Source organism: Lithobates pipiens, unplaced genomic scaffold, assembly GCF_037356315.1.
Source record: "Lithobates pipiens isolate NorthernLeopardFrog02 unplaced genomic scaffold, aLitPip1_a1.2 Scaffold_8, whole genome shotgun sequence".
Lineage (NCBI taxonomy): Eukaryota > Metazoa > Chordata > Amphibia > Anura > Ranidae > Lithobates > Lithobates pipiens.
This window is the reverse complement of record NW_027507903.1, coordinates 124,708,139-124,717,155: the sequence shown is the minus strand read 5'-3', so window position 1 is coordinate 124,717,155 and position 9,017 is coordinate 124,708,139. Positions and strand designations below refer to the sequence as shown.

The following is a 9,017-nucleotide window of genomic DNA, read 5'->3' as shown; positions in this document are numbered from 1 at the left end:
GCTGGCTGGGCCCCCTACATCAGTGTCCCTGGGTGCTGCCACTGCCTTCTTGGCTCCACTCTCTGCAACATATGTGCAGCATATCATGGGGCCCACTACTGACCCCGGGCCCTCAGACCACGGCTGAACGGTCAGTCCGCCCCTGCTCCATGCCCAAGAGGGTTAAAGCAGTGCTGGAAAATAATGGTGGCCACACAAATTATTGACACTTTGGAGACAATTTTGGAAATTTTCACTTAGGGGTGTACTCGCTTTTGTTGCCAGCAGTTTAGACAATAATGTCTGTATGTTATTTTGAGGGGACAGCAAATTTACACTGTTATACAAGCTGTACACTCACTACTTTACATTGTAGGAAAGTGTAATTTCTTCAGTGTTGTCACATGAAAAGATATAATAAAATAGTTACAAAAATGTGAGGGGTGTACTCACTTTTGTGAGATACTGTATAACTAGCCTTCAAAGCAAGGTACACATAGAAGGGCTCTGTGCAGGTCAAACAAAACAAGAATTTTGGCAGCACACTTACCAGCTAGCCAACATAATTGTTTTAAAAAAATCAACTATTTTGGACCGCTGTCAGTTTACACAGATCAGTGGCTTCAGCAGTCGAGCTGCTAATTGCCAAAACCTTTTCAACTTGTTCATTCAACAGAAATCACTTAAATGCTTAACTTCTATTGAACAGGGATGGTTATACACAGTTTGAAATTTTCCCAGTCCTTCCTGGACTAGCTGACTACTAATCAGTATACGGCTAGCTTACAAAATTTAAGGCCGCGTACACACGCGGGGACTGTTCGCCCAACTTTGTCCGCTGAACAGTGTTTCGGCGGACAGTCCACTCGTGTGTGGGCTTTCAGCGGACAGTTTCAGCGAACAGTCTGCTGAACAAAGTTTTTCGGAAATTCCGAAAAACTGTCCGCTGAAACTTGGTTTCAGCGAACAGTCCCCTCGTGTGTAGGCTTGTTCGTCAAACTAAGTTCCGCGCATGCTCAGAAAGGATTTACACGCCGAAAGTTGTAATGCAGTGTATAGGACGTCGTATTTTCCGTCCCGTCGTACGTGCCGTTCACGTCATCGCGCACGGTTTCAGCAAACTGTTCGTTCGTCGTGTGTGGGCAAGTCCGTCCATGCTAATTTTGAGCGGACTGTTTGCTGAAACTGTTTGACGGACAAAGTTGAGCGAACAGTCCCCGCGTGTGTACGCGGCCTAAGAGTCTCAGAGCTATACAGTATATGCTCCAACATGGGGATTCTCAAAGAGTAGAGTTAGGACCGCACTTTACAGAAAGGTATTGATGAGGCAGTGCGACCTCCACACAACAGTGTATTTCTTTTTGTTTGCAGGCAAGCTGGTAAAACTTTTGTTCTGATTAAGCTGTGCAAAGTCCTTCCATGTGCACCTTGCTTTAAAGGCTAGTTATAAATTGGGGTGGTGGCCATTTTTATTTACTATGTAACAATTTTACAGCAGACTGGCTTTTTGTCATGCACCTGATAGAGGCCTAGCCAATGAGAGGGCTGGAGTTGGAGACTGGAGTATCATAGCCAATGAGGCCCACCCGAGCTGTGATTATTGCTAATTGAAAACTATTCCCAATACCCCACCATGATGATATGAAATACAGTCAGCACTGGCAATTTTTGACAGTCTCTGAGGAGACTGAGCAATGCGTTTTTAAGCAGCAGATAAGTGATGGCTTCTTACATGCAGACTGAGATGCGTTAGAGATTAGAAAGTGTGTCACAGGCCTGGGGACACCATAGAGAGCTTTTGTGTCATCACGCAGCCTGGGTAGAACAATCTGTAATTAGCACGTGCTGCTCGTTCTCCACTTGCCTGTAATCCAGAGTGGACTCTAACTCATTGTTTTATCTGCTTTTCCTCTGCTGGACCTGGCATCATGAGGCTTAAGGTGAACTTTCTGTACTTTCTTTGTAACTAAGTTACTTACTAAGAATACTGGAAGCGTGTTGGTCCAGGGTTAAGGTGTAGCAGGACAGGTAGTGGCATGGGTGCCTAAAGTAGGTCCTGACCCTTTTGCTGGTTAGAAGACATTCTACATACTGCTTGGATGCTGTAGACACTCAGACTGTGAATTTGTGTAGAATGCAAGCACGCAGGAGGTGCACAGATGCAACAATCAAAGCTGTAGATAAGATGAGCCAGTGTCAGCAACAACCAGGCAGCAGGGGTACCAATTCAGAAGGTAGGAGTAGCGTCTGAAGCCAGCCTGGGGTCAATATCAAACAGGCAAAAAAAGAACAATATCCACAGGCATAGAGTGCAGTGGCGGAATTATAGGGGTCGCCAAGATCGCCATGGCGACCGGGCCCCTTGCTGCAGGGGGCCTTTGAGGGCCCCCTGTACTCTTCGATAGGAGGGGAGGCTGACAGGAGCTCCCCGATCATCAGCCGAACTGAAATCGGCACTGCGTGGGGAGCTCCGTTCTCACATTAGCCTAAGTAAAAGCACAGTGTGTGCTCTTTGTCTCCCCCTAGAGTGCAGTACCCAGCAGGAAAAGCAGAGGTAAATGTCTGCCTTTTTTTTTTGTTTTTTTTTATAATTCTATCTACTGTATTTGTCTTTATGTGTGTGTGTGTGTGTGTGTGTGTGTGTGTGTGAGCATGCCTGTATGTGTGTGTGTGTGAGCATGCTTGTATGTGTGTGTGTGAGCATGCATGTAGGTGTGCGTGTGAGCATGCATGTATGTGTGCGTGTGAGCATGCTTGTGTGTGTGTGTGTGTGAGCATGCTTATATGTGTGTGTGTGAGTGTGTGTGCATACTTGTATGTGTGTGTGTGAGCATGCATGTATGTGTGCGTGTGAGCATGCATGTATGTGTGCGTGTGAGCATGCTTGTGTGTGTGTGTGTGTGAGCATGCTTATATGTGTGTGTGTGAGTGTGTGTGCATACTTGTATGTGTGTGTGTGAGCATGCATGTATGTGTGCGTGTGAGCATGCATGTATGTGTGCGTGTGAGCATGCTTGTGTGTGTGTGTGTGTGTGAGCATGCTTATATGTGTGTGTGTGAGTGTGTGTGCATACTTGTATGTGTGTGTGTGAGCATGCTTGTATGTGTGTGTGTGAGCATGCTTGTATGTGTGCGTGTGAGCATGCTTGTATGTGTGCGTGTGAGCATGCTTGTATGTGTGCGTGTGAGCATGCATGTATGTGTGCATGTGAGCATGTATGTGTGCGTGGGAGCATGCATGTATGTGTGTGTGTGAGCAGTGAGCATGCATGTATGTGTGCATATGTGCATGCTTGTATGTGTGTGTGTGAGCATGCTTATATGTGTGTGAGTGTGTGTGCATGCTTGTATGTGTGTGTGTGTGAGCATGCTTGTATGTGTGTGTGCATGCATGTATGTGTGTGTGTGCATGCTTGTATGTGTGCGCGAGCATGCATGTGTGTGTGTGTGTGTGAGCATGCTTGTATGTGTGTGTGAGCATGCTTGTATGTGTGTGTGAGCATGCGTGTATGTGTGTGTGAGCATGCTTGTATGTGTGTGTGTGTGAGCATGCTTGTATGTGTGAGCATGCTTGTATGTGTGTGTGTGAGCATGCTTGTATGTGTGTGTGTGTGAGCATGCATGTATGTGTGTGTGTGTGAGCATGCATGTGTGTGTGTGAGCATGCATGTATGTGTGTATGTGTGTGTGTGTGTGTGTGTGAGCATGCTTGTATGTGTGAGCATGCTTGTATGTGTGTGTGCGAGCATGCTTGTATGTGTGTGTGTGTGAGCATGCTTGTGTGTGTGTGAGGATGCTTGTATGTGTGCGTGCGAGCGTGCATGTATGTGTGCGTGTGAGCATGCATGTATGTGTGTGTGTGTGAGCATGCATGTATGTGTGTGAGCAGTGAGCATGCATGTATGTGTGCGTGTGTGTGTGCATGCTTGTATGTGTGTGTGTGAGCATGTATGTGTGCATGTGTGTGTGTGCATGTATGTGTGTGTGAGCATGCATGTGTGTGTGTGTGTGTGAGCATGCATGTATGTGTGTGTGTGAGCATGCTTGTGTGTGTGTGTGAACATGCTTGTATGTGTGTGTGTGTGTGTTCATATATGTATGTGTGCATGTATATGAGTGTGCATGTATGTATGTATGTGAATGTGCATGTGTTTATCAGTGGCGGAGCATCCAAAAGGGCGCACAGGTACCGCCCCCTCTCTCCAGCCACCCCCTCTATGACCAATGGATAAATTCATGCATAGCATAGCATGAATCTATCCATGGCCACCGCTGCCACCCCCATATTTAGGTGTCTGGTCCCTTTTGGGGTGCCGGGTGCCTGAATTACAGCAGCAGGGGGTGTTTTTGCAGCACCTGATTAGAGCCATAGGCTCTAATAGGCTTCAAAATAGGTGAACTGCGAGCGCCATGCTTGACGCTCACAGTCCACCCAGGTGTGTTAGAAAAGTGAATTAATATTCACTTTCCTAACACTAAACCGCCTCTCCACCAATCGGGTCTGTTATCCATCACCTGATAGGCGTCCAATAGCTGCACCTATCATTTCAGACAATCAGGAGGAGAGGACGGGAGATGAGGATGGCAGGAGATGCATGGAGGACCCCGATAATGGCCGTTACCCGCTGCCCCACCAAGACAGGGTAAGTGGCAGGCAGACAGCGAGCGGGCGGTGGGGATTCACAGTGGCAGCATTTGATGGACAGACCAACAGCATTTGATGTGCACAGTGGCTCCATTTGATGGCCACAGTGGCAGAGCTTGATGGACACAGTGGCAGAGCTTGATGGGCACAGTGGCAGCATTTGATGGGCACACTGGTGGCATTTGATGGCACAGCGGCAGAGTTTGATGGGCACAGTGATGACATTTGATGGCACAGTGGTGGCGTTTGATGGTACAGTGGCTGTAATTTATGTTTTTTTCTGAATTTTTCAGTTTGCTTGCACCCCCCTAAAAATTTTGAGCACCAGCTGCCACTGGTTTATATGTGTGTGCATATGTGAATTTTCCTTCCTGCAGCCGCTGAATGCCTGTGGGTGGGAGAGGAGAAAAAGCGGGGGGAAATGGAGAAATCGGTTCCTTTATAGGGCAGCCACCCACTTGGGACCGGGCCCTGGTGTTCCACCATCGGGCTCGGAGAAAAGAGCCCTGTACGGAGGTGGGGGGGGGGGGGCCCTCCATGGTTTCTTGCATCGGGGCCCTGAAGGTTCTAGTTACGCCACTGATAGAGTGTAGTGACATAAACCAAGGTCAGCAACAGGATATAAGGATAAACCAAAGTCAGGTGGCAAGCCAAGTCAAACACGGAATAACATGATGCAGGTCTGATCAGCAGTCACAGAAGCCAATGAACACTAATTACACAGTCATTTTTCTTAGTTCTGCTGTGCTTTAGCCTGTGGAGGATGCACGCAAATTCATGATCATGAACATGCACAGATGCAAGCACAGCCTTGATCCTATGCACTGATCGACAAGCTGCACTATGCACACACGCAGATCTTTTGGAACAGCCAAGTACTGGATCTTCATGACAGTCATGTTCAGTTATTGAAGTACAAAGACTGTTCACACTCAATCACATGAATTAGTGATGTGGGATGTACAGGGAGTGATAGCCAAGTATATAAATGGAACTCTCCGGTTATATAGAGACTTTCAAATGTAGTTTACATCTTCAAGTTAATGTCATATTTAATAAGACTGACGAACTGCTGCCTCTGCTGGAGTTATCAAATATATTCCACATCTGGAAAATTACAATAATTTCCACTAGGGGATATCAAATTAAACACTTTGGTGAGGTGGGGAAGTAAGAGAGATTTTTAACTCCTGGAGGAAGTCAAGAGATATGCTGTAGACCAGGGGTGCCCAACCAGTGGCCCGGGGGCCAGATGTGGCCCACGGAGCACTGGCCCGCGACCTCCTGCTCTGGGATGGAATAGAATAGAATACTGTTATTAAAGCTCAGTTTATTACTAAAATCAAAGTGTATATACAGGAATATCTGTTCTGCGGTGGTTACTGGGCTCCTTTCAAACTGATCCGCAGATGCAGAGCAGTGAACCTGCGGGGGTTACCTGCACTGAGCCATAGACTTTTGTTATTACCTGCGAGTTTGGTGAGCTTTTTGAAAGTGCACCAAACCTACAGAATATAACAGAAGTCTATTGCAAGTTGCAAGAAAGCCAAAGGTACACTGTGTTGCACCCGCGGTGCTGGAAAACCGCAGTGCATCAGTGTGAAAGCAGCCTTGGGCCTTTTTCACATGGTCAGTCTGACCCAATAGGACTCTCCATTCACCTCTATGGAGTGGCAGATGTAAGCCGACTTGTGTCCTACCTCCAATCCAATCCGCTAAAAAAATAAAGTTTAGTGCAGAGCAGACATGGACCTGCCATCTACCTGCTCTGCTCCTTGTGGCCCACGACCCGTTACCAAGTCGCTTAATTAGCCCTCGTGCGTCAAAAAGGTTGGGCACCCCTGCTGCAGACTAAACTGCATATAGAGGGGAAATTTGGCTGTTGGTATATTTTACAGAATCTCAGATCCAAAATAAATGTTTCCTAAGACCTAGAACACTCTAAGGCCCCTTTCTGATCACACCTGCCTGTCAATTTTTCAGGCATACCTGGTCGGAGCCTTCATTCACTCCTATGGAGCGGCGGATGTCAGCAGTGACATGTCCTCTGACACCCGCTGCTATCTGATCCTGTCCATCTGGTGGATCGGATGAAAACGCACAGGTGGTCTCATTTCATCCAATCTCCCCATAGATGAGAACGGGGCTCTAATAGATCCGTCTCAGCACAGTGAGCAGAGACAGAACTGTCATCAGGGACCAGCAGATTGATCCCCCAATGAGCAAGGCGGAGTCCACCGGGCGGACCGCCCGTGTAAAATGACCCTAAAGAAGAGATGTGTATTATGGAATCAATAGATATTATGTAACTAATAGGCATGTAATGCCCACACTGGAATGTCAAGGAGGTACAAAGACAGTTGACATATCTGGGCAGTTTTTTTTTTTAATATTAGGAAATAATAAAACTCTTTAGTTTTATGCATAAATATCAAAAGTCAGAAAACTCTGTAATTTCAAAATTAAGAATATAATCCAATTTTTTTTAAAAAAAGCAAATTTTTTCTCAGTTTAGGCCGTTATGTATTCTTCTATATATTTTTGGTAAAAAAGATTGCAATAAGCATATATTGATTGGTTTGTGCAATAGTTATAGCATCTACAAAATAGGGGATAGATTTATAGCATTTTTATTATTATTTTTTTTGTTTACTAGTAATGGCGGCATCTGTGATTTTTATGGGGACTGTGACATTATGGTGGACACATTGGACACGTTTGACACATTTTTGGGGCATTGGCATTTATACAATGATCAGTACTAAAACAATGCACTGATTACTGTAAAAATGTCACTGGCAGGGAAGGGGTTATCACTAGGGGGCGATCAAGGGGTTAACTGTGTTCCCTAGGTGTGTTTATAACTGTAGGGGGAAGGCACTGACCTAGAGGAAATGACAGATCATGGTTCCTAGCTAATAGGAACTTAGGATCTGTCACACCTCACAAAACAGAACAGGGATTTGTGTGTTCCAATCCTGCAAGCCGATGTATAGTTATGGTGGCTCGTGGGATCGTGCCGACCTGCTGCAGTAAAATGACAGCGGCTGGTCGGCAAGCATTTAAAGAAAGTTTTCTTTAATCAAACATATGGTTTGGTCCATTAAAGAAATAGTTCAGTGGAGTTTGTATTAGTCTCTTCATAAAAGGTATGTAAACCCAATAATTACATTTCATATAAGATTACGTATGTTAATGTAATAAAAAGTCATTTTGAATATTTTTGTAATTATACATCTTTCTGTTTCAATCGTTTTTATTCGGTTTTAACAAGTAGTTGCAAAAGTTCCGCCCACACAGGGGCTAGCATTGACAGTTGTAACAGAAGTTAGCACACAAGAAAGAGAAAATTAAGGCAATAAACAAAAAAGGAACAATGAGAGCTAACACACAATAAGTAAATAGGCTTGTTCATGAAGCCAAAAGGACCAAGGGGTTCTGGAGAGGTTCTCCATAACAATGGGGCAACCCCTGGGATCGTCAATATTCATGCGGTGGTGCAATATACAGGCTATACAGGTCTAAAAAAGAGCGGAAACCAGAAGGAAGTTAGGCGCAAAGGTGAAGCTAAAAGGAAAGGAGCTTGCGCATCTACAGAGTAGGGAGCAAGAGAAAGGATAGGGAAGTCTAGAGGAGAAGGGAGGGCCAGAAGGTCAGAGTCCAAGAGAAGGGGAAGGGGAGAAGGTATGGGCTCAGGGCAGGTGGCCTAAGCTGGCTGGGGGGAGGGCAGGAAACGCATATAACAGCCATGGTTCCCAGATTTTGAGGAACTTGGCATGAGAGTCATTGCAGATGCTTGAAATCTGTTCGTTAAGCATCGATGTGGTCATGCCATCTCTCTCCCCCAGGAAGAGGACAGATGTTTTTTTCCAGGCTTGAGCAATTTTTCTCGCTGACAGCAATAGATAGTAAGCGATCTTCCACTGATAAGCGAAAGGCCCTAAAGGCATAAATTGGGATAAAATCTTAGGAACAAAGAACATGGAGGAGAGATGGGTTTGCTTTAAGAGCATATTTAATAAGGGCATTAGCCAATGCATCTCATTGGGTAATACATTTCAAAGAGCGAACAAAAGTCCTGGATGGCTAAACGCCAATGTAAAAATGCATATAAAAGCAAAGGAGAAGGCCTTCAAAAAATACAAGGTTGAGGGATCATCATCAGCATTCAGACTTTATAAAGAATGCAGCAAGAAATGTAAGGGTGCAATAAGGACGGCTAACATAGAACAAGAAAGACACATAGGTAACGGAGGAGAGCAAAAAAAATCCCAAGAAATTCTTTAAGTATGTAAACAGTAAAAAAGGGAGGACAGACCATATTGGCCCCATAAAGAATGAGGAAGGACATCTGTTTACAAAGGATGGGGAGATGGTGAAGGTATTGAATTTA

At 45.4% G+C, this 9,017-nt stretch overlaps 1 non-coding gene across 1 annotated transcript; it reads left to right on the top strand.

Annotated features, from left to right (window-relative positions):
- The first annotated feature begins 1,526 nt into the window (after positions 1-1,526).
- Positions 1,527-1,666, top strand: LOC143965132 (U4 spliceosomal RNA). Its single transcript, XR_013271537.1, has one exon. It is a non-coding gene; the product is annotated as a U4 spliceosomal RNA (small nuclear RNA).
- The last annotated feature ends 7,351 nt before the right edge of the window (positions 1,667-9,017 follow it).